Source organism: Megascapheus bottae, chromosome 8, assembly GCF_031878675.1.
Source record: "Megascapheus bottae isolate mThoBot1 chromosome 8, mThoBot2.hap1, whole genome shotgun sequence".
Classification (NCBI taxonomy): domain Eukaryota; kingdom Metazoa; phylum Chordata; class Mammalia; order Rodentia; family Geomyidae; genus Megascapheus; species Megascapheus bottae.
The window spans coordinates 35,592,713-35,617,231 of NC_143516.1; the positions used below are offsets into that span (position 1 = coordinate 35,592,713).

A 24,519-nucleotide genomic window follows, 5' to 3' on the forward strand; every position below is an offset into this window, starting at 1 on the left:
TGGTACACTTATCCAATGAAAGAACAAATTAAGAAATCTTGCCACTGAAGGCTGTTTGGGGTGAGATGGGTGATATGTCATCTATTTAATTTTTTTTTTCCACAGCACAATAATGGGTTGAAATCAGGGTGCTTGAGTGACTGAGAAAGGATAGGGGTACCCAGAAATCTTTTTAGCTGTTGGGTTTTCTTCAAAAAAAAGTTTATTTGGGGGAGATACTTAAAAAAAATCCCTAATGTCCCATTTGTAGAACAGTGTTAATTAATGGAGACCTTGCTGGAATAGAAATTGTGTTTTCTAAGCTTCCTTATCTAGGAGGTCTTATCTAGATAAAAATGTATATCCACTTGGGTAGATGGGTGGGTAAAGATGCGAGTTGAAATCAGTCTCTGCTGGAGCATCCATCTTGGCTCAGCCTTAGACAGGGCCTGGGTGTGAGATTGTGTGGTCCATAGCCAAGTTTCCTGGAACAGAACATTTTTGGAGAAGAAGAACATAAATAAACTGGTTAAGGGAGGGCGGGACAAGCTATGGATGGAGATGCCACGCTCCAAGAGAGATACTGGCAGTGGAGATAAAGAAGGTTCTTATTCCAGTGGGGAAATATAAGTTGGCAGGATACACTTACATAAACCAAAACATAGCCACTCTGTATATCAAATGCTTTTGTCTAATTAAGAATGAAGTCTGCTTTGAATATTTGTTTCAGAGTTTGTAAAGTAACAAAACAAAACAGGTTGAAAGCTTTTTTTTTTCTTAGAGATATTTTACATAAATTCCACTCAAGAAATACAATTGAGAGCCAATGACATCCAAAAAGTTGAGGTGGAGAGGTGTGAGAAAGAATCAATGATATGTATATCCATGTAGATAGATCTAATATGGTTAATATAAGCTACATAAATTACAACATGCGTGTCATTACGAATAGCATTACGAATACTAGAAAGAAAGAGAAAATGAAGAGGAGAATGGAAAAGCCTTGGATCAAAGCTGAACAACAGCTGGGTAAGGTGGCTCATGCCACCTTCATTCCTAATGAAGGAGGAGGACACATACACTTGGAGTTTTCTGTTATTCCACCCCTTCTGAAGTTCCCAGCCCTCAACATTATGTTTACTTATGATAACTTTGCTTTCTAGCAGGTAAAGAGATAGAAACAATGAAGAAATAAACAAGCCAGGCAGCAGCAGCTCATGCCAGTATCCTCTAGCAACTCACGGGCTGAGGCCTGGAGAATTGAAATTCGTAAATCTTTAGCCTGCAAAAAGCTAGGCTAGAGACATGACTCAAGTGAAAAATCCAAGCCAAATCGTGAGGCCCTGAGTTCATGCCTCCTTAGATGTAAGATATGTCAACTGTGATAGCATACCACAGCTTTTTGCTCAGCCCTAATACTTTGTCAAGTATTAGACATTTGATGCACAATAAAGCATACACATAAGTCACATTTGCATTAAGAGGGAAAGGACTCTGGCAAAATTTATTCTGATGATACATTTTACTGACCATTTCCAAAGTGTTATCATCTTAACTGTGATTAAGGTAAAACTCATGAGTAAGGTTGGAATACTGTTCTTACACTAAATCTTCAAAACCTTGAGTGTATTTAATTCTTGCCATAGGTATTTTATACTTATTCAGATAAGTGGTCAGTAACCAAATAATGTTCCCCTCTCCTTTACTGGAGAGCTAGAGGTGAACAGTATACACATTCTTGCATAGATTTTGGGGGCCAGTTCTTGCACGTGTAGAAAATACAAACACATGAAATACAGCAGTGGCATTGGCCTGACACTATGCAGAAAATGACCTATGTGTCTTGTGGGTGGTGGCGGGAGAGGAAAACTGGAAGAGAGTGAGGGAAGGGGTAACATGGTTCAAAAATAAATGTCATTACCTGACTCATGTGACAGTCACCCCTCTGTCCATCATCTCCACAATAACAATAAAATATACTTTTAAAAACGTGATCTATCTGTTCTTGGATCTGGATAGGTTCATCTCATGTCATTCATAGATGAAAAAATATATGGTGTATGAAATTAGACATAAAGTATTTAGTTAGAGCCAGACTTGCTATTGTATTATCTTGTCAAAGGCATAGTTCACTTGACAATCACCAGAAACATACCAATGGAAAAAGATACTTTCCATTCTCTCCCCTTTCCTCTTATGGAAATGTATCTTGCAAGTGAAAGAGGATGGAGGAAATCTTGCTGTGGGGTGAGTGGGTGTGTGTGCTCTGAGAGATGGGTGGCCCTGTTGTTTATTGGAAGTCATAATGCCAGGAAGTATGGTAGAATTCCTAGCCCAGGGACATAGCTGCCTGCAGCTTCCTGCCTACCATCCCAGCACACAGGGATCAGTATAATTATCTATGTGAACTAAAAGCCACGGTGCATTCCTGAATTATATAGATTCCTTCGCAGTGAGAGAGTCTGGACATTTTGTAACTACAATCTTAACTCTGGAAGGTTTTGTAACTAACTGAATTATTTGAGACACAGAAAACATTTAATTCAATACAATGCTGAATCTTAGAGATGAACAGACTTAACTAGTTTCAGGTGGGAATCCTAAAAGACAGAATCTGAGCGAAATAAGGCAGGAGGAAAAACCTCAGATTTGAAAAAGGTATTCAGACAATTTGATTTCTTTCATTACAACAAGTATGGGAAGACAGGTATACAGAAAGAAGGCACATTCATACCCCTCCCCCCCTTTTTCTTGCTATTTTGTCCAAAGTGACCTTGTTCTAGGCACCCTGCCAACCTTGTAAGTTGCCTGGAGCAATGTACACCTCTCTTGCTCCAGCTCCTGGAAGAAGATAGGAAGATGGGGTTGGCAGGAGGAGGATGCAAGGACTTCCTCTTGGGGTTAATTTTAGCTCTCTGATGATCATTTATTGAAATATTGTCCTCTGTACTTCTTAAATAGTCAGGTAACTCATGGCTCCACTATTGATATTATCATAAGCGTTACAGCCACCAGTCTTGTACACATAGGCTTTTCCTTTCGCTTCCTCTCTAGATTTATTTTATTTCAGTGCTGCGGAGGGTGAAAGCTAGGTTCTGGCACACGGTAAGCCAGTGCTACCACAGAGTTACAGTCATTCTTGTTTTTATGAGATGGTTTCACTATATGGTTTAGACTGGCCTTGAGTTTGTGATTCTACTTCCTCTGTCTCCAGAATTACAGATGGCTACTACCCAGCTAGGATCTCTTTAATGTTTCTAGAGAGTTCTCTGGCTAAAGAGCAATGTTGACATCTGTCCAGCAATGTTGACAAGTTCATCAATAATGCTATTTGCAATGGTCAATGTTTTTCTGTTTCTTTCTGTCCCTTAGTGGTACCTCAAGAAACTACTAAGCATGAGGCAGAAGGTACCACATCACTGCAGGCCTGTCTGTTGTAGAAGTCAGTGTTACTCTAGTCCTCACACCCTTTCAGTCACTGGTTGCCTTGGTGATTTCATCATCCATCATTTTTGGAGTCAGACTCCAGAGGACCAATTTCGGAGGCCAGGAAAGACCTGGCATCAAGTTTGCCATGGGTACATGTCAGGTTTCTCCTTTGGAATTTTCTGGGTTTGGCCTTGGGTATCATGGAGGCAGCGCTATATTGGATGAATCTAGATTCAGGTCTCCCTCAGGGCAAAAAACAAAAGTGGACATCTTGTCTTGATAACAATGAAGCTTGTTAATTAAGGAGTGGAGTGGAAGAGAGTCACCATTTGTAGTCTACTCTCTACCAGGTACGTGCCAGCCTATTGGGCTACCACTTATTTCTATTTGTGTTCACATGGTTTTATTTGCACCAATAATAAACACATGCTTGTTATAAAAGCAATGATACGTGACTCCAACTGGAGAGGATACCAGTGAGATTCTGGTTGGGACTGGCTTTGAGGTTAAGCTTTTTCTCCTTATCAGAAGAGCTTTCCAAGTGGCTGAGTAAGCCGTGGCTCTTATGTGAGGCGAGAGGAGAGGGAGGTATGAGAGCCGTTCTTTGCATATTATTTGCTGTTTTCTTTTGTCATTTGGGAGGGAGTAATGGAATTTGAACTCAGGGCCTTGTGCATATTAGGCAGCTGTTCTACAGAAACACCCGCAGCCTAAGACTTACTTTTCTACTATGAAGACAATGTAGGGCAAAGCAGAACATACTACTTCCCCTTAGTCCTGTGCTAAGTAAATACATGAGTAAACAATTTTTGCCAGATGTGGCAGCGCAAATCTGGAATTTTAACACTTGGGCAGTTATCCAGGAGGCTTACGAGTCTACATGATAATAGCCTATCACAAACAAACAATTATACTATGTTAATTACCAGATCTTCCAATCTTCCTACTTCTTGGCTTTCTGTCCTGATAATAATCCTTGCTTGTTTCTTGTAAAGCAAGGAGATAATAGAGAGGGCATTTTTATTTATTTGTCTGTCACAGTACTGGAGACTGAACACATTCTTGGAAGGGCTGTACCGCTGAGCTACATCCCCCAAAGGCCTGTTTATTCTTTATGTTATCCTGTAATAACCATGGCTAGCATTTGCCATGCAAACAGGCTCAGAGCAAAAGTGGAGGCCTTGAACTGCTGCTGGGCCATGTGTAACTGGTCCCTTAGGATGAGACAGGGGAAAAAAAAATCACCTTAAAAAATTGAAAGATGTGGTGCAGAATGTGTGAGAATTGCAAAAGATGTGGATTCCATACGTACCTGTGTGATCCAAGCCAGTGTCATTTATTCTTCAGGTTTGTTCTTTTTCTTCTGATGTCTCTCCATTCTAATGGTAAACAAGCAGTGGTACTTCAGTTAAGATGAACATCTGTGTTCATCTGGCCAGAGAGGGATTTTGTGCTACTATGAAGCTCATTTGGGAAGCAGGTAGTGTGGGCCATAACCTCTGGCCATACCACGAAATGGTAAACATGTGCAAAGCTCTGCCAGCAGAAAAATTCAGTGTGTCCTCATCGTCTTTATTTACTTACTGTTTGGAATGCTGGAGACTGAACCCATGGCTAGCAAGTATTAATCTTAGTCCTCAATTTTTTTGAGACAGGTTTTTAGTATGTAGCTCAGGTTGACCTTGAACTCTGAAGTACAGGCTGGCCTTGACTTTGTGATCCTCAGAAGTGCTGGGATTACAGGTCTTTTCCTCCCTCCCTCCCTTTCTTCCTAGGTTTGTACTCAGGACCTTGTACTTGCTAAGTGGATGCTCTACCACTTGAAGCTCACTCCAAGCCCTGTTTCTTTTTGTTATACTTTAAAAGATTTTTAATAAAAAGATCTTCTGAATATGGGTCCATCTCAACATTCTTAAATGTCCATAGATGATAACCCACCTGCCTTGAACCAGGCCCCATTTCCTGTTTTCTAGAGGTTAATTAGAGATAAGAGTCTCAGGTCCTTTTGTGCTGGGGCTGGCTTTGAACCTTGATCCTCAGATCTCAGCCTCCTGAGAAGCTACAGCCATCTTTTATTTAATAACTTCTCATGTTCTAAAACAGATTTTTAAACCTGGAATTTAAATTCATTTCCCAGTTTGTGTGTGTGTGTGTGTGTGTGTGTGTGTGTGTGTGTGTGTGTGTGTGTGTGTTTGCACCAGTACTGGGTCTTGAACTCAGGGCCTTACAGTCTTGTTCAGCTTGCCTACTCAACAAGCCTACCACTCTACTACTTCACAGTTCCATATTTGTTTTATGTGTGTGTATGTGTGTGTGTGTGTGTGTGTGTGTGTGTGTGTGTGTGTGTGTTGGTGGTGGTGGTTAACTGGAAATAAGAGTCTCACATCCTTTTCTGCCAGGGCTGGCTTAGAACTGCGATCCTCCTCTCTAGGTCTCCTGAGTAGCTAGGATTACAGGTATGAGCTACTTCTGGCTGGCTTATTTCTCAGTCTTAAGTTACTTTCTCCTGTTTCTAGCTTTCTAGCTGTCATTTCTTGATTAAAAAAAATATATCAGTTATGATTTAGTTAGGAATATACCTCAGTGTAGAGTGATTGCATAGCATAAATAAACCTTTGCGTTGAATTTCTGACAGGAGAAAGAAAATCAGATCTTAAAACCTCATTACTGGTTCAGAGTCATGTGTTCAAGGTGAAAAAGACTTAGGACATTGTCCTCATCCTCTCTTTATCAGCAGCCAGTTAGTCCAACAATTTTTGTATGCTTCCTTGTATTTAAAATGAAAAAAAATGGACTTTATAATCTCTAATGATGTAGCAAGATCCAAAATTTCAGATGCTGTTTCAGATGCTGTTTTAAGAGGATCGCAAATTGCTTCAAATTTATGCCTGAGCACTGAAACTTCTTGTAAGATAGATTTGTTAGAAAATCAACTTGAAATGGACAAATCAGAGCAGTGGTGGAGTTTTAGTGCTTCTAGTTCTTTCTTTGCTGTTTTATCTGGTTTGATTTCTTAACTGACTTTTTTTGTTGGCATGAAGTATTATTTCATTAAAAAAGATTGAATGGCCTGGGAGTTTAGCATGTACCAAGACTGGGATTCGATTCCTGGGTACTACATACATAGAAAAAGCTGGAAATGTGGCTGTGACTCAAGTGGTAGAGCTCTAGCCCTGAGTAAGCCCAAGGATAGCACTCAGACCCTGAATTCACACCCCAGGACTGGCAAAAGAAAAAAAAAAGATTGAGTGTCTGTGCCTCTGCATAAGAGGTCTAGAGCATTTGGCTGTGTTTTCCACACTGGCAATAGTAGCCTTTCCAGAGACTCCAGGCCTCTGAACGCACTGCTCCCATTTGTGGATACCTCCCCAGCTTCAGCCATCCTTTAAAACCAGTCTCAGGTATCACTTCCTCTGCCCCAGAGAGCTTCCACTTGTACTGGGACCACATGCTGTAATTATTTGTTTACACATCTGTTTCCTCAACTGGGAATCTGCCCAGTTCTCCCCCACCCCAGGTCAGAAGTCTACTCTGTTCAACTTTGCAGCTTCCTCTTGGCTTCAGAGAAGTCCAGAGGCAGAAAGGTGGCGCACCCTAAGCAACTATGTGGCCATGTGGTAGAAACTTCCGGCCTCCACATTGGTCCCTTCTAGGCCTTATCTGTCCTGTCTATTTCAAATTCCTGTTATTTGACAACACTGTTTATATTTTTGTAAGTCACCTGAAAAAAAAATAATAAAGTTTGCAGCAAGTTGGAGGGTTTAGGAAGGAAAATGATCATCTGTATATTCCTAGGGCTTAACAAAGGTTCAGCAGCGGAAAGGTATTAAGATATTTAATAAATATTGAATAAGTGACCAAAAAATTAAAAGACCCAATAGCAATATTGTGAGTTAGGAATGGTGACACAGGCCTATAATCCCAGCACTGTGGAGGCTAAAGCAGGAGAATAATGCACTTAATGATCACCTGGGCTACTCAATGAGTTCCAGACCAGCTTGGACAGAGAATGAGATCCTGTCCCATAAAATCAAATAAGAATAACAAAAACAACAATAACAAATCTAGCAACAGCAATATTTTAGTATTGTTATGAACTAAAAAGTACCCTATTTTGGTTTATCAAAAACTTGTATCATTGCCATTACATATATGTATATGTGTATATATATATATGTATATACACACACATACACACAGATATATATAAAAGAAAAATGAGCCTCAGAGAGTTTAAGTTCACTATAATAACATATTTGAAACTTTGTGGAGTGAGTTATCAGAACTAAATGACAAGAGGGGGAAAAACTAGTTTATTTTTCTGTTCAACCATCTTAAGATCTCATGGATGAAAGATGCTTGCTAATTTAATAACTAGAGATCATGGATCTAGTGTCATTTTTGCTTTTATATACATACCGATGCACATTTTCCCCCCAATAACTTAGAAATATGTATTTTATGAGAGCTTATTTGGGAACATGTTGTCCGGGCTTCTATATTATACTAGTCCTCTAGTTTTATTACCAGCAGCCGATAGAGAACCAGATAGTACCAGGCTTGGTCTCTTATGATGATATGCCTAAGGTGACATCTTAAACCCTATGAGGATATAAAATTCTAGGGACTCATCAACAGATTTCCCAATCCTCATTTTACAATGGACTGTGAAACATAGAAGATGTCTACCTACTCAAGACTGAGACTGTACAGTTGACTACAGATCCACTTCTGCTTTCTGCTGGTTAGCTGGAGCTAAGAATCTTATAGAGACTAGGAGTTTGGCCTAGTGGTAGAATGCTTGCATAGCAATCGTGAAGACCTAGGTTCGATTCCTCAGTACCACATATATAGAAACGTGATGTTGTGGATAAAGTGGTAGAGAGCTTGGTCCTGAGAAACCCAAGGACAGTGCTCAGGCCCTAATTTCAAGCCAGACCTGGCAAAGAAAAAAAAAAGGAATTAAAAAAAAATAAATAATCTCATAGATTTTCTTGCCCAGACTGGCTTTGAACCATGTTCCTTACATCTTAGCCTCCTGTGTAGTTAGGATTACAAGTAGGAGCTACTAGTGTCCAGCCAATCCAATGATTTAAAAGATATATTAATTAAATTAGAAAATTAAACAAAAAATTGCGTGCATTCATCTTGTACATGTTTTAGAATATGTACACATTTTGTAACTTATGCGTTACTCCACCTACATATCTTTCTTGTTTGCTTATTTTTAAATGGGAGAAGAACCGCCAATAATTTTTTTGCCAGTCCTGGGCCTTGAACTCAGGGCCGGAGCACTGTACTTGGGCTTTCTCAAGGCTAGAGGTCTACCACTTGAGCCACAGCACCACTTCTGGCTTTTTTTCTATGTATATGGTACCAAGGAATCGAACCCAGGTCTTCATGCATGCTAGGCAAGCACTTTAACCACTAGGCCAAACTCCCGGCACCTCCAATAATTTTTTAACTAATTGACTGAGTCTTTTCAAGGACCCTTTTTTTCCTCATCTCAGTACAAAGCTGGCCCGGTTTTGGAGAAGCAAACGAGCAAAGGTTTCTCTTCTCTCTCATTTTGTCTCTTCCCTCCTCTCTCTATCCCTCCCTCTGTCTGCTCTCTTACAGAGTGTTTGTTTTCCTAGCTTCTTTACCCTTCTTTCCATTTCTAATTTCTACTCCCGTTCAAGCCAAGTAGCACTGCAGTAGGTTTACATTGTTTTTTCTTCTGTAAAAAAAGAGAATAAAAATAGTAACTACCTTGTATATGAAAAGCAGGAAGCTGCAGGGTGCGGTCTGATCTGGGTAGGTCAAGCTCCTAAGGAGGTAGGAAGCAAAGGAGATACAGCCAGAAGGTCAACAGATGAACAGATGAGGCTATGGCAAGTAAGGCTGGGGACTGAAAACAGAATGGAGGCAAGCTGTTTCCAAAGATTGAAGCAAGATTAGAGGCACTTTCCCAAGCAGCAAATGAAGGAACTTAGAGTAGCTCAGGAGTTTAGTGTTTGCCCCGCAATATGGGGGACCTTGGGCTCAAATCCCAAACCAACAGAAAACAAGAGTCAGTAAAGAAAGTGGCTTCACTGTGATGCAACTGGCTACTGCCTCTGCTGGGGATATTCTGGAGGAAGGGAGTGGGGGGGATAGACTGTGTTCTGGCCACTGTCCCATGGTCTGCTAACAGCCAACATGAGTCCCTTGGACCTGTCACTAGACATCATATTGCATTATGCAAGTTTAGATCATTCACTGGATGCTTTTCTATGATGATCACAGAATCTAATCTAATCTGTGCCTCTGTGTAATAAATATTGTACTCAGAAGAAAGATGGGTGACCCTACCACCTCTGATTAAAACTTTTTATAAAAGCAGAATCACCCTGAGTCATTTTTAGGTGGAGCTGTGTTGGTTTGTTTGTCACTTTCCCAGCTGCAATAAAATCTCTGCAGTCTTAGATTTAGAAGCACAGATTTTCTCCCTTTGCTTCTTACTAGCAAGGGAGAATCAGATAAAGTGACCTAATGATTTCAGTAAGTGGAGAATAGAAACAGTTTTCATTTCCATTTCTGTCATTTGTTGACTGGTTGACTATCAACAGAATTTTCAGCTTTACGGAACAGTGTGTCATCTTCTATTCTTCGCTGTGAACAGTCAAGGACCTGGATGCAGGCTTTACTTATCATCTAGCTTGTTCCTCAGTGAGAGGATTTTGCTCAGTAGTTATCATCAGGCCAAGCAGGTTGAGTCTGACTACATCATCCATCTGCCTCACTGGCATCCTCATGGAATGAAGGATTGTAACTCCTAGGGAAAGACAGATGTGACAGCTTGCAGCACAAATGGGGTTTACTGCTGTTAGACTTGAGATGGATGGGAAAGGCCCTATTCAGATTGACCTTGGATAAATTCATCCCTCTAGAAGCTCAAGCCTTAGTGGTGAATGGCTCATATTTTTGAATACAGTCAGGTATGGGTAGTACTGGCTACCTATAGCTCTATCAGTCTCTCATACCTATTGAATGTAGGAAAGGAGTCACCTGAATAGGGAATTTACATAACAGGTCTTGTCTTGCTTCAGAATAACTTGAGCAAGGCCATTAGTATTCCAAGAAAGAGCAAGGGAGAAAAGAAATTAGAGGAAGAAGAATGGTATCATTATTTCCTAAAGATAAAGGTAAGATTGTTCATCTAGATAAGAAAAAATGTAGGCCTGAGCCTATAATCCTAGCAACTCATGAGGCTCGGATTTGAGGATTGAGGTTCCAAGTTAGACTGGGCAGGAAAGTCTGGGAAACTTTTATCTCCAATTAACAACCAGAAAATGTAAAGTGACATTGTGTCTCAAAGTGGTAGAGTGCTAATCTTGAGCAAAAAGAGCTCAAGGATAGTGCCCAGATCCCGAGTTCAAGCCCTACCACCAGCAGCAATAGAAAACTCAACCATTTCATAATTAAATATTCATGTGTGAGTTTTCATTCATTTCCCCCCCTGCTGTGGCCAGACTCACACATAGAGAAAATCAATTATGAGTGCTATCTATTAAGGGCAAAGACATTTTTTACAAGATTGGAATTTTTTCCTCTTCTGAGCAAGACTTTTTTCTGCTTTTGTATTCTTCTTTCATATATTTTTAATTGTAATTAATAGAAGGGTTACATTATATTCACCAGATAAAAGGTGCATTACTTCACAAACATTGATACCCCTTCTCATGTTTTGGTCCCCATTTCCTTCCCCCCACCCCCAAGCAGGATTTTCTTTAAACAACCATTTCTGAGAATCATGGCTCATGTTTATAATCTTAGTTAGTTAGGAGGCTGAAATCTGGAAAACTGTATGTCAAGGCCAGCCCAGATCAAAATTTCATGAGACCTTATCCTTAACCAATAAAATATGGAAGTGGTGGTGCATACCTATATAGCATGCTTGCTATGCAGGAGGCATAAATAGAAGAATTGTAGTCCTGGCTTTCCAATAAAAAACAAGACCCTATAAAAAAAATAAAGCAAATTAAAAAGGGCAAAAGGGCTGACGTGATAGAGCACCTGACTAGCAAGCATCAAGCCCCAGAACCTAAGTAAGATAAAGAATTAATACGGATAGGGCCAGGACTTTTGCCTAGTGGTAGAATGCTTGCCTAACATGCATGAAGACCCAGGTTCAATTCCTCAGTACTACATACACAGAAAAAGCCAGAAGTGGTGCTGTGGCTCAAGTGATAGAATTCCTTGAGAAAGCCCAAGGACATTGCTCAGGCCCTGAGTTCAAGACCCAGGACTGGCACAAAAAATTAATATGGTTCATATACTATACTGTGTACTTACTTAAAGTATTTTTGATTTTAGGTATAGTATATTATTTGTTTTTAAAACTATAGTAACTATAAGCAGCATAAAATTTACCTTCTCTTCTTTCGGTTTTGTGAGGTAGATGATCATGTTTTATCTTAAATTATCTCTGTAGTTCAAACTGGTTTTGAACCCATAATCCTAATTCACCCTCCTAAGTGCTAGAATTACAGGCCTGGGACATTATGTCTGGCTTTCAGACATTAAAATAAGTTTTAAAATCATTTTCTTTACAGGAAATTTCTGTGACCTTTTTTCTTCTTGATCATAAATGTGAATCTAAAAAGGCAAGAAATATTTCAGAATGTAAGATATCAATAGGAAAGACCACTGAAGTGGTCTTCTGCAAATGAGCAATGGCTCATTAACTGTTCTTAAGAGAATTCAGCCCCAACCAGGTGCTCTCTGCGTCCCCAGGGCCTTGCAGATCCCAGACTCCCTCAGCTTTGTCTTCCCAGCAATGTGTTTCAGGGTCATTACCACAAAGAGAAAAGTGTTCAAAACAGCATCCCTTCAGGCAGGTTATTGAGTATAGTTCTGTTTGTTGAGTATCTGGGGAGCTAAATTCAATTAGAGGGGACTGAGTGTTGATTAGGAAACAGGATTTCTTGTCCTAAAGTAACCAAGAACTTCCCCCTTATTATCTATCTTACATCATATAGAGGTTTGGAAATCAAGAGTTGGAAATACCTACCAGCTTGCTTGTCCTGTGTCATAGCATTGGTGAGTAGTTGCGTCAAGATGTCAATCTAGGCCTGAGTCCCTGGTAAGGCACTGAGCCAGGAGGACAGATCTGTGAGCACACGTGCGCACGCGCGCGCACACACACACACACAAGCACACACACGCACGCATCATCTGTTAGAGAAAGTCACTGATACAAGAGGTGTCTCAGCAAAGCTCTGAGCCAGGCCAGTCCCAATATACCAGCCATTATTCTTGTCTTCCAGTCCAGGCTGAGAGGGTGAAGTGCTAGCGGTAATACAAGGTACACTCCAAGCAGTTCTATAACACAATAATCCCGACAAGCAAATTAGAGGAGATTTTATCATTTAAACTTAACTACTGAATGAATTTGTCCCAGGTAGAAAGATGTAACATTGAAAACAGACTAGCATAAAAAGAGATAGTGACACAGGGATGGGATGACAAACTCCTCTTTTGTTTAGAGAACTTATTTTTGTCATTCCTGATTCCTCAGACTGTAGGAAGCTTTTAGGATCTCAGTAGTAGCTGTGAGGAAACAATGGTTGCCCCACTCCAGAGCACACACACTGGTCCTCCAGTGCTCTTGTAATTAGTCTGTTTGCTCTGAACACTTGCAGCTCAGTTTACAGGACTGCAAACTAAAGCCTCATTCACTTAAGTGCCCTGCACTTCTCCATGAGAGATGTCAATTACTGCTTTGTAAATTGTAGCTGGACCTTGGCAAAATACTAGGCAGCTGTCAATGCAAACACAAGATGAATCACGTAAAGTAAAGCAGAGGTATTTGCAAAAATAAACTTTCAAAAAAAAAAAAGAGATAGATTTTCAAGAAGCTAGATAAATTTTAGCATTGTAGCCAGTGTAGTGAGCCCAGATTCCTTTATCTTTCACAGCAGCATAACTATGATGCTTTCAATAAATATCAAAATATATGCAGATAGGAGGAATAGACTAGTCTTTTCAGTAGAGTGGAATGATTAGAGTTTACAACTGTTTCTTACATACTTTCCAAGTACATAACTGAAGAAATAAGTCCAAAGATTCTCTACACAAAGAAGAGATCAGTGTTCAAGGAGATAATGCCAGTCACCTTTTGTCTCTGGGACCAAATATCTAGAAAAAGAAAATTAAAAGGAGAAATGATTTACTTTGGTCCACAATAACTGTCCCTATTGCTTTGGGCCCGTGTGAAGGCAGACTATGAAAGGCAGAAGCAGAGGGTAGAGGAGGTTGCTCACTTCAAGTCAGCCAAGAAGCAGAGACAGAGACTGAGACTGAGAGAGAAGAAGACAGAAGATAAACCTTCAAAAGCACATCCACCCAAGGTCTACCTTTTAATAGTTCAGATAATTCAGGTACCAAATCACCAGTTAATTAATCCATTGATGAAATTAGAGCCTTCATAATTTAATTACCTCTCATAACTCCATTAGCTGGCAACTAAGCCACACCCCAAATGGTAGCAGAGATGGAAACTCTAATTATCTTGACATGATCATATATGTAACATATGTATTTGTATACTGAATGATCATACAACATAATGATGTACAATCCAAAGAGAGGTGAGAAAGTCATGATACAAAAGAAAGGTATTATGAACTCATTTTTAAGTTTCCATGAGCTGTACATACTTTCAACATATTTATCTCTTACTTATACTGATTGATTTATCAACTGATATTAAGTAAATATAAAATGGCAAATTGGTTTTTAAGATTTATTTATCAATTAATATAAATAAATGGTTTAAAGATCTGGTTACTTTGAAGTGCCATATCAAAAAATGAATTGTGGCTGGGTGTGGTGGAATATGCCTGCAATCCTAGTTGCTCAGGAGGCTGAGATCTGAGGATCGTGGTTCAAAGCCAGCCCAGGCACTAGAGACTGTGAGATTCTTATCTCCAATTAACCACTATAAAACTGGAAGTGGCACTGTGGCTCAGGGGTAGGGTGGTACTACAGCCTTGAGCTGAAGAACTCAGGGACAGTGCCCAGGCCCAGCGTCCAAGCCCTACAAAAAAAAAAAAGGAATTATAGTTATATATGCCATTTGTGAATGCATTTATGTGGTAATATCTATTGGTAGTTCTAATGACTGTCAAAATTGCAAAGTAGTGATAGACATTAGTGAAATATTGACAGGTAATTGACAAATACCTGTGTTATCTATGATACTCATTTTTGTTATTAGAGTTACTAATGCTACTCACTTCCCCCCAGTTAAAACAAAAGCAAGTGCTAAGCATTAGGTAGTAGTTAATGAAGTAGTTAATTTGAATTTCTAAACTCCTTGAATTCGAATTCCGAATTTACTCTCCCTGGGAATTAAGCATTTAGGTTAAGGGCAGGGAATTTGGCCTAGTGATAGAGTGCTTGCCTAGCATGCACTCTTAAGACCTGGGTTCAATTCCTTGGTACCAATATATAGAAAAAGCCATAAGTAGTGCTGTGGCTCAAGTGGTAGGATTCTAGCCTTGAGAAAAAACCCAAGGGCAGGGTTCAGGCCCTGAGCTCAAGCCTAGGACTGGGGGGGGGGGGGAGAGAGAGAGAGAGAGAGAGAGAGAGAGAGAGAGAGAGAGAGAGAGAGAGAGAGAGAGAGAGAGAGAGAGAGAGGGAGAGAGGAGGGGGGAATATTTAGGCTAAGATTTCCATTTTCAGCTGGGGGCCATTAGTTCACACCTACATAGTCCTAGCTACACAGGAAGCTGAGATCCGAGGATCACACTTTGAGGCCAGCCTTGGCAGAAAAGCCCATGAGACTCATATCTCCAACAATCCAGCAAAACAGCCAGAAGTGGAGCTGTGGCTCAAATGGTAGAGAGCTCACTTTGAGCAAAAGAAGCTCAGGGATAGTGCCCAGGCCCTGAATTCAAGCCCCAGCACCAGCTAAAAATAAATAAATAAATAAATAAATAAATAAATAAATGATTCCTTTTTTTTTGTTTTTAAGTTGATGGTTTTGAGGCAGGTCTTTCTACGTAGATCACACTGACTTGGAAATCAATCATCCTGCCTCAGACTCTTGACTGTGGGGATTATAGGTTTTCACCACCATGTGTGGCTAAGACTCTCATTTTAGAAAGTGGACATGGTATAATGTCATGAAAACTTCTGTTGCATCTTAGTTCAGATAGTTCATTTCTAAGAAATGTTTGCCAGGGAAACACAACAAAAGAATCTAGACTATACACAATAATAGAACCACAAAAGTGCTTCTCCTATCTGCCCTGGAATTGGTCTAGGCACTTGACCTCCTATGGGCCTTCAACCTTCCTGTCTTGGAGACTGACTGTGTGGTATGGCACCGTCGTGTGGGTGGGACAGCATTCAGACAGCTTTTCTTCTTGGACCATTTGTTTTCATGATCTCTAGAACAAATGCATTCCTCCATGGCTTCTCACACTGAAGGAAGAAAGGTGAGAGGAGGAGTTATGCCATGCTGGTGAAATCCTAGTCCCCAACCCCTTGGATGGGGAATCACTAGAAAGAAAAGGATGAGGATGAAGACTTCACCAGAGTCAGCCGCGCTCTCCTCAGCCAGTGAAGGCTGGATCTGCCTTGTTTTGGGGGAATTGTGTGCGGCCACCTTGGCACCCAATGTGAGGTAGAATTACCGAGTGAATGTGGTTGTTTCAGTGGGTGTCCTGCTGTGGCCTTACAAGTCACCATTCTTCATGACTTTCTGATAGTGCTGCATGGGAGGTGATGAGAGCACTGTACTGGGAGTCAGGAGACAGGCTGGGTCTCCCTGGACTGTGTGACAATAACAGCTTCCTTCCTATTTCTTAAGATGAGCTTTTTTTCTTTTGGGCTGATTGTATAACCTATGCTGGCTACCATCACACTTTGCCCAGTCTTAATCTCTACTTAACCAGAATCTATTTATAGTTCTCCTGGTTGGAAGTCTGAAATGAAGGGGTTAGTGAGTGTGAGTCGCCTGGGAAGGAGCTACTTGAGGCTGTTCACCTTAACTTGCAGAAGGTCATCTCACGTTGTCTCTTTGCATCAGCTTTCTCCTACACACCGTTCTATGTTTAAATTTTCCCTTTTATGCGGAGAGCAGCTACTTAGAAGTAAAGCACACACTTCAGTTTAACTTGATGACTTATGTAAAGACGGTCTCCAAACATTATTACTGGTGGGGGATTGCGGGCAGAGGTATTAGAATTTTAATATAAGAATTTTAGAAGGAGGGAATGAATATTTAATCCTTAACAGCAATCATTCAGTGTATCTTTTCTTCACATTGGATGATCTAGATTATCATTTGAAACAGCTGGTTCTGACATTTTCCCACAAGGGAGAAGCTAGGGATAGAAAGGCACTGGTTTCTGAGTCTGAGATGACAGTCCTTTGCTGTCCAAAGGGGACTTGTTGGAAACATACATTTCTTACACCATTGAGAAGAGGCCAGAAGAATGTGGCTTTCTCTTTGGAAAAATCAGAGTCAGAAATTAAGTAGCTATCACTGGGGAAGACAAAAGGAGAACATTTTCTCTGGCCAAATCTGACAGCAAGATGGCACAGATTGTGTGTAAACGGAGGGAGAGGCAAAGGCTGATGAGCAGATTTGCCAAACTGGGAGGAGGAGTTATGTTCTGCCTGACCTGTAGCCTTCTAGCCCCACCTTCAACACACACAGCCAAGTGACTCTAAGGTATGGAGCCCACAAAGCTTTTAAATACGAACCCTAGACTTTAGCAGTTAAATTGCTGGGTGTTCAGTGTATTATTTACTCTATAGCATATTATCTGTGTTTATAAAGCATCCACTTGGTTTTCCTGCCAACTTCAGTGTGGGATCATTGAAATCAGGAAAAAAAGCAAAAGAAACGATGGGCTGAAGTCTGAAGTTCACATCTATAAAATAAGAGATAAAGAAGTTAAATTGATAAGCTAAAACATGTCCAACCTGTTCTAAAGTCAGTCATTTTTTTAAACCAAATCCAAATGAGGAAATGTCTTCTAATAACCTTGGAATTTTGTACCATTGATAGCCTAAAATCTCACAGTACGTCTACTTTTCTTATTTCTCTTTCTACCTTATCTACACACTATTACTTATACATGCAAACAATTAAAATGATCCACAGTTATACTATAGTGAAGTCAATATGACCTGTGAGTCTGCAGCTTCAAGTGAGATTATTACAAGGATCTATAACTCAGTGTCTAGCATTCCACTCCTCTCTGCTTCCATAGGATCTGTTACTCTTGTCTGCAACATGATGTTTGACTAGATTCCATTATTTTATTTTCCTCAAGGCTGTGCAAAATCTGGACTCTAGCTTCATTGGACTATTTATTTATTTCCTTTTTATTTATTTATGCCCCTAGTAGGGCTGGAACTCAAGGCCTCTTGGTTTTACTGGGTATCTTTTATTCAAGACTCATGCTTTACCACTTGAGCCACACCTCCACTTCTGGCTTTCTGTTAGTTGGCGATAAGAAGCTCATAGACTGGACAAATTGTCTTGCTGCTCTGCTTTGCCGGTTAATCAACCACTCTAGTATTTCTTTGTCTGACCTTCACTGTAAGCTCCTCGGGACAGAAATCTGGTCACTTTGGTGCTTTGTAATGTGTTTTAGACATTCCTCCCCAGGCTCTACTTACGTAGACTATGCAAAATGGTTGATTAGATTATGAATCTTGGAATAACTGTGCCTTCTCAGATAACATTCTGTAGGGCTCAAGTAGCACCACAAGTAGGACAGAATAATTTGGCAAAGGGAAAGCTGCACATAAGTTTACCAAAGAGTTAGGAAACTCAAGGTTCTGGCAATGAGACTACTTATTAGTGCAAATCCCTTTGAGTTTTGGCAAACTCAAGTCATGGTGATGAGTTGCACATCCACAGTGAGTTGAACAGGCCAAACAAAGAAGGAAGGTAGCCATTTTCTGTCACATAGTGCTTGCTGGAATGTGGAAAGGAAAGACTAGTTTTGGGATGCAGGAAGTTGCTTCAGGCTTGAAAATCTGCTGGTAAAGACTGGCCTGTTGGCGAATTTGATCTGACCATTCTTTGCTCCAAGAGAACCTCTTTCCTGATTCTGTATTACTGCAGCCACAATAGCTCTGTCTTCTGGAGACATGATCACCTTCCTTAAATGGAAGAGCTAGCTAGACCTGGAAATTATTAGCTCTCCAGGGTCTAGTTTTTATTTGTGAATACATGTATTTATTTATTATCTATACATTTTTTTCTGCCACTTTTAGTTAGTACATATGTGTTGTACAAGAGAGATTTCCTTGAGACATGTCCAGCCATGCATGCAATGTGTATTGTATCCTCCTCACACCCACTTTCACTCTCCCTTACCCTGCTCCCCATCTCACCAATTTACTTTCATTATACACAAAAATACTCCCTGGATCATATCTATCCTCATCCGCCAGTGTGATCCCCTTCTCACTGGCCCCTTCATCCTTCATCCTTCACTGTTATGGCCCCCATAACAGACCCAGTTTACTCTCCTGTCATCCATTTTTGTTTTTAGTATGTATTAATTATATGAAGTATATGAATTATTATTATTAATTTTTTGCCAGTCGTGGGGCTTGAACTCAGGGCCCGAGCACTGTCCTTGGACTTTCTCAAGGCTAGAGCTGTACCACTTGAGCCTCAGCACCACTTCTGGCTTTTTTCTATGTATGTGGTACCAAGGAATAGAACCCGGGTCTTCGTGCATGCTAGGCAAGCACTTTAACCACTAGGCCAAACTCCCGGTCCCGTATATGAATTATTTTATATAAACATGTACTACATTTAAATTAGAACAGTTTGAAATGGTATTTTAAATATCTGAAAGAGACCTCTCCATTTCTTCTCAAAAAAAATTAAAATAAGTCACGATGGTGGTACACACCTAGGGCCCCAGCCCTTGGGATGGTTAGGGTGAGAGGATCAAGAGTTTTGGTTAGTCTGGATGACACAGAGAGATCCTGTCTCAAAAATCCCTTACGTCCACTGCCACCACCACTACACCAAGAAAATTCCCAAAGAAACACACAAAATACAAAGTAATGGAGTACAAGATTCTCAAAGGTTTAGAAGAGTAAAGAGTTAAGAAAACTTCAAAATCATCGTGTTCACGAGTGGCATTAAAACCCGTGGTATTTGCTCATAAACCTGTGGCTGACCTGCAGTCTTTTTCTGATTCCTGCTTGTGGGCTGTTCCCACTCGGGGTACTGAGTGATTCTCTATCAAGCTGCAACAATCTGAGGGAGATGAGGATAAAAACGCCATTCAAACCCTGGGGCTTTCCTGATGATGCAAAGCCTTGGGAGCAGTGCTACAGAATCTTCCCTGGGGGATTATGGTGTGCAGTACAGGCCTGGGAGGGCAGACTCAGCAGCAGGAGAGCCAGTGTCAGGTCACAGGGCAGCATGACCCCGTTGGCAGGATGTTTGCAACCTGGGGCCAGGTCTGGGGAAGATCTCTCTCCAGAGGAGCACCTAGACAGAAAGGATGTGAAGGTGTCAGAATAAAGGGGCACACCTCTCAGCTTGATCATCAAGTTTCTGAGGTGACAGGCTTCGGGAACAGTCACTCAGCATTGCTTCTCCATGCCACTCTCTTTAGGGCGGTTGTCTGGGCCATGTTTTGCTTTCATTTGTTTTTGTGCAGGTCCCTTAGCTTCTTCACTCAAGGTTGGTGCTCTCTTCCACTTGAACGATAATTCCACTTATGTTTTGGAGTGACTAATTGAAGATAACAGTCTCAGACTTCTTCCTTGGCTGCCTTTGTGATCCTCAGAACCCAGCCTCCTGAGCAACTAGCATTGTAGGCATGAATCACCAGCACTCTGCTAGGCCATGTGTTTTTGTTTTTCTTCCACTGGGACTTGGACTGTGGGCTTGGTCATTGTCCCTGAGCTCTTCAGCTCAAGGCTACTGCACTGCCCCTTGAGCCACAGTACCACTTCTGGGTTTCTAGTATTAGAACAAGATAATCGTGTTTGAGTATTAAAAGTGAAATAAGGCTGGGCACCATAGGCTAACATCTGTAATCCTATTCAGGAGGGTAAGATCTGAGGTTCACCATTGGAAACCAAGCCAGGCAAGAAAGTCTATGAAACTCTTATCTCCAATTACTACCGAAAAAAGAAAAAGAAATGAAAAACTGAAGTAGAGCTGTGTGATTCAAGTGGTAGAGTACTAGCCTTGAGAAAATAGAAGGCCAGGGCCTGAATTCAAGCCTTGGTGTCAACATGGGAGGGAGGGAGAAAGAGAGAGAGAGAGAGAGAGAGAGAGAGAGAGAGAGAGAGAGAGAGAGAGAGAGAGAGAGAGAGAAAGAGAAAGAGAAAGACAGAGAAACAGAGACATCTCAGAGGGATGGAGAGGGGAAGGAAGGAGGGAAATATGGAAGGAAAGAAGGAAGGGTGGAAGGAAGGAAGGAAGGGAGGGAGGGATGGAGGGAGGGACAAAAGAGAAAAGGAAGGAGTAAAAAAAAAAACAGCTTTAATCTCTTTCCAGTTTATTAGCTTAAGGAATTCTCTCCTTTTTAAATGTCCTTGATAAGCCAATTATGAAACTCAAACTTTGAAACATTAACCAGCATTCATCCTAAGTTCATTATTTCTTAACCTATGATTCACATAATCCCCAAAACATCAAGGTTGTCCCACAATGTAACAGTATTCTCTCATTCTAATTCGACTTTGTTGTCTTCTCATATCAAACGTTGTGAGTTTTCAATTTTTCCTGTTGACTTTTTCATTGTTTGTTACAGAATTTATTTCTTATAGAATGAGCCACAAAATCAGTAATTCAGTTGGTATTAATTTATGCCCTTGAAGTATAGTCTACACAGGTGTGATTTAAAACTCGTAGTTTTATTACATTAAGATCTGAATTAAAGCCATTGATCTCAAGTGACCACATTGAAATATATTAAAATTTGGGATTTTAAAAGGCATATTACACATGATTGTTTTAACTAAAAGCTCAATTTCTCAACAAAATAGTTTTAAAACGTGGACAAGTATTACATAATTTATGATTGGATGCAGCCCTTGTATATAGGCTTGTTATTCATATTTGTAAACATTTCTGAAATGTGTTTAGTTTTAATGAAAATCAGTTTGTATTTCATTACTTTATGAAAGTGAATGCCTTCATAGATACTTCTAAAATAACCAAAGGAAGATAATTTATCACATTTCTTTCTGTTTTCTTTGTGTGCGCCTGTGTTTAGAAGGGTCAGAATATCAGAAACTCAAAGCCTGGGAATCCAAACACAAAGACATTAAAAGTATTCAAATGAGGGTCAGAAGTTTGGCCTAGTGGTAAGAGTGCTTGCCCCTAGCATGAACAAAGACCTAGGTTCAATTCCTTGTTACTACATAGATAGAAAATGCCAGAAGTGGTGCTGTGGCTTAAGTGGTAAAGTTCTAGCTTTGAGAAAGCCCAAATACAGTGCTCAGGCCCTGAGTTTAAGTCCCAGGGTTGGCAAAAAAGAAAAATAAAACATTTAAAGGATACTTATTTGTAATATGGTCACCTGTGAGCTAAAGCAACATGCAGATGCATACGTATGTAAATACACATATGTGTCCGTATAATTACACAATTTAACACACTCAATTACCATTTCTTCTTAATTCTTTCCACACATGTGTTGTCAATCCAACCACAAGCCTTCCTCAGAATTCTGTGCCTCCACAGAAGCCTGTGAGGATGGTGAGTGAAGTGATAGAGGCCCATGTTCTGTGATGGGTTTGGGGATAGATGTAGTATTTGACACATCTGAAGCTGTCAGTGGTAGAGAACTAGCAAGTTGTCCATACTATAGGCATTGCTGATATCTGCATGATATCCAGGGTTCAAGTTGCCTCGATTGCCCCTTTCTCACTGGGTTTACTTCAAAAATGTTTCTCATTTCTTTTTATCTCCTCTGCATTTATAAACAGGTGCAAGTTGAAGTTAGCTTTCTCTACAAAGTCAGTTTTCAACCACCACAGTGTTCTCCCCACCCCCACTATTTCCTTAAAATTATCATTGAAAAGCTGCAACCATCAATATTGTTGTCACCAAATACAATAAACATGCATTAGTCCATGTCTGGTTGTTCACAGTTATCAATGTGGTCCATCACTCAATATCTTGGCTCCTGTTTTAACATTGTTTACCTTCTAATCTCATGGGGTTTCTTCTTGCTTCAATCTTTCAGTCCCATTAGATGCCTCCAAAACTCTCTGTCTGTTGTCTGTCTGTTTTTCTTTACCCATCTATTTATCTATCTATTTTGAAATAAAGGTCTCACTATGTAACTCAAATTGCTCTTCATCTAACAATCCTTCTGTCTCGGCCTCCAGAGTGCTAGAATCACAAGTTTACACAACTACGCCCAGTTCTAATCTCTTCTTCACTCTGTATGTGCTACTTTGCTTGGTAATACGGCTTCTCCACTCAGGAGGTATGGCATGATTGCCTCATAGATAAGGAGGCTTGCTACAGCGTCTCTAAATCCTACAGAGATGTGTTTCTCTGTAAAACTCAGTTCTCCAAATTGAAACATTTTCCTCTAAAGATGAGGCAATAACAACTATATCAAATAAGGCTGTGAATGTATATATCTACTACAATGCATGCTCCATAAAAAGTGCTTACAAAGTATTGAATTCCTTTGTCTGATTTTTCTCTACGTTGCTTCAACTAGAAGTTTTGAGTCATCTTAGGTTCCCCTCTCTACTCTAATATACTCACTGAGTTTCAGAGTTCACAGGGTGTCTTTTATTCTACTTTCTAAATCGTATAAAGATCATTACCTCCTCCCAACTCTCATGGCTTCTTTTATTGACTGTATCATAGCAGTCAATGACACCATTAAACTGAATCCCCTAATGCAGATAAAATCTACTTTTAAGAATGCAAATCTGCTATTGACTGAGTCCAGTTTCGTGGCACCCTGCGGTGTTCACTGTCAAGTTCTTCCCCACAGTATGGCAGGTGGATGGCACTTCAAACTTAACTCTTGTTCTCTAGGACATAACCTACCTGGATTTTCTTTTCCTTCCTTTTTTTTAAAAAAACAAAAATCACAACATTTAATTCCCCCAAGCTAAGACTCTGTAGCTAGGCTGATTTCCCCCTTACAACATTATTGTCTACAGTAAGTTGGGACAGAGATGCAAACACAGCTCACCAAATTAGGGTGTAGTGGTGGCAACATGGTTAGATAGGAGGGAGATTATAAAATGTGACACACCTCACCCACTGCATCCCTAAGGAGAGGGAAATTGATATTCTCTATCCTGGCAGATCACACAGTGTGACTAGGTGTGTGTGTGAGGGGTGTCCAGAAAAAAACTCTAAAAACATTGTAGATCTTCATTTTTCTTTTTTTATTTCCTAGTAGAAACATTAAACTGTCTTTCAGGAAGATTCCAAACTGGCATTGCATAGACCAATTCCTTTCCAAAAATATCTCTAATATAACTGATCTCTATACATAATCTGAAGTCTCCAGCTCCAGGGGTACCTGGTGACAATCACTGAACTCAAGGGGCCCTCGGTCAGAAGTTCCCACACAAGGAAGTCAGAGTTGCCGGCCTCTGACTCCTGCCAGTGTTTATTTGGTTATGGCCAAATTCTCAACCCAGTGATTCTGGCCCAAGGGCCTGGCATAGGAGAATGTGGCAGGCTCTGTCTTCTGGGGTGAAGCAAGCTTACACCTGGGGTTCCTGGTTCAAGAATCTCCCTGGCACTCTCAAAGCCAGCTGCTTTGTGCCCAAAGCACCAGAACTTTGACTCAAACTCAAATTACACCCTGATTGCAATGCTCCCCTGAGCTTGAGGGGGTCACTGGGGAGTCATAGCCATGGAAAGGTATTGCTCCCCCATCTTCTAGGGGGAATCACCTCATCTGGAGATAGTGTAGCCAGCTTCCCTTTTAAAGCATCTGGTATCTGCCTGGCAGAGAGAGGGTCTCCCAGTGGACCACAGCTCATCTAGCCAGAGCCATGATCAGTCCTATCTCCTAACACTCATTTTCTAAAAGCATGATAGGGTAATTACAATGATGGCAATAACAAAACCCCTAGAAATGCTCTGGTCCC

At 40.5% G+C, this 24,519-nt stretch overlaps 1 long non-coding RNA gene across 1 annotated transcript; it reads right to left on the reverse strand.

Moving 5' to 3' along the window:
- Nucleotides 1–349: 349 nt before the first annotated feature.
- LOC150059781 (uncharacterized) lies at nucleotides 350–9,352 on the reverse strand. The gene is made up of 3 exons (XR_016536409.1): nucleotides 9,160–9,352; nucleotides 4,721–4,787; nucleotides 350–464 (listed from the first exon to the last, which is right to left on the reverse strand). It is a non-coding gene; the product is annotated as an uncharacterized LOC150059781 (long non-coding RNA).
- Nucleotides 9,353–24,519: the final 15,167 nt, after the last annotated feature.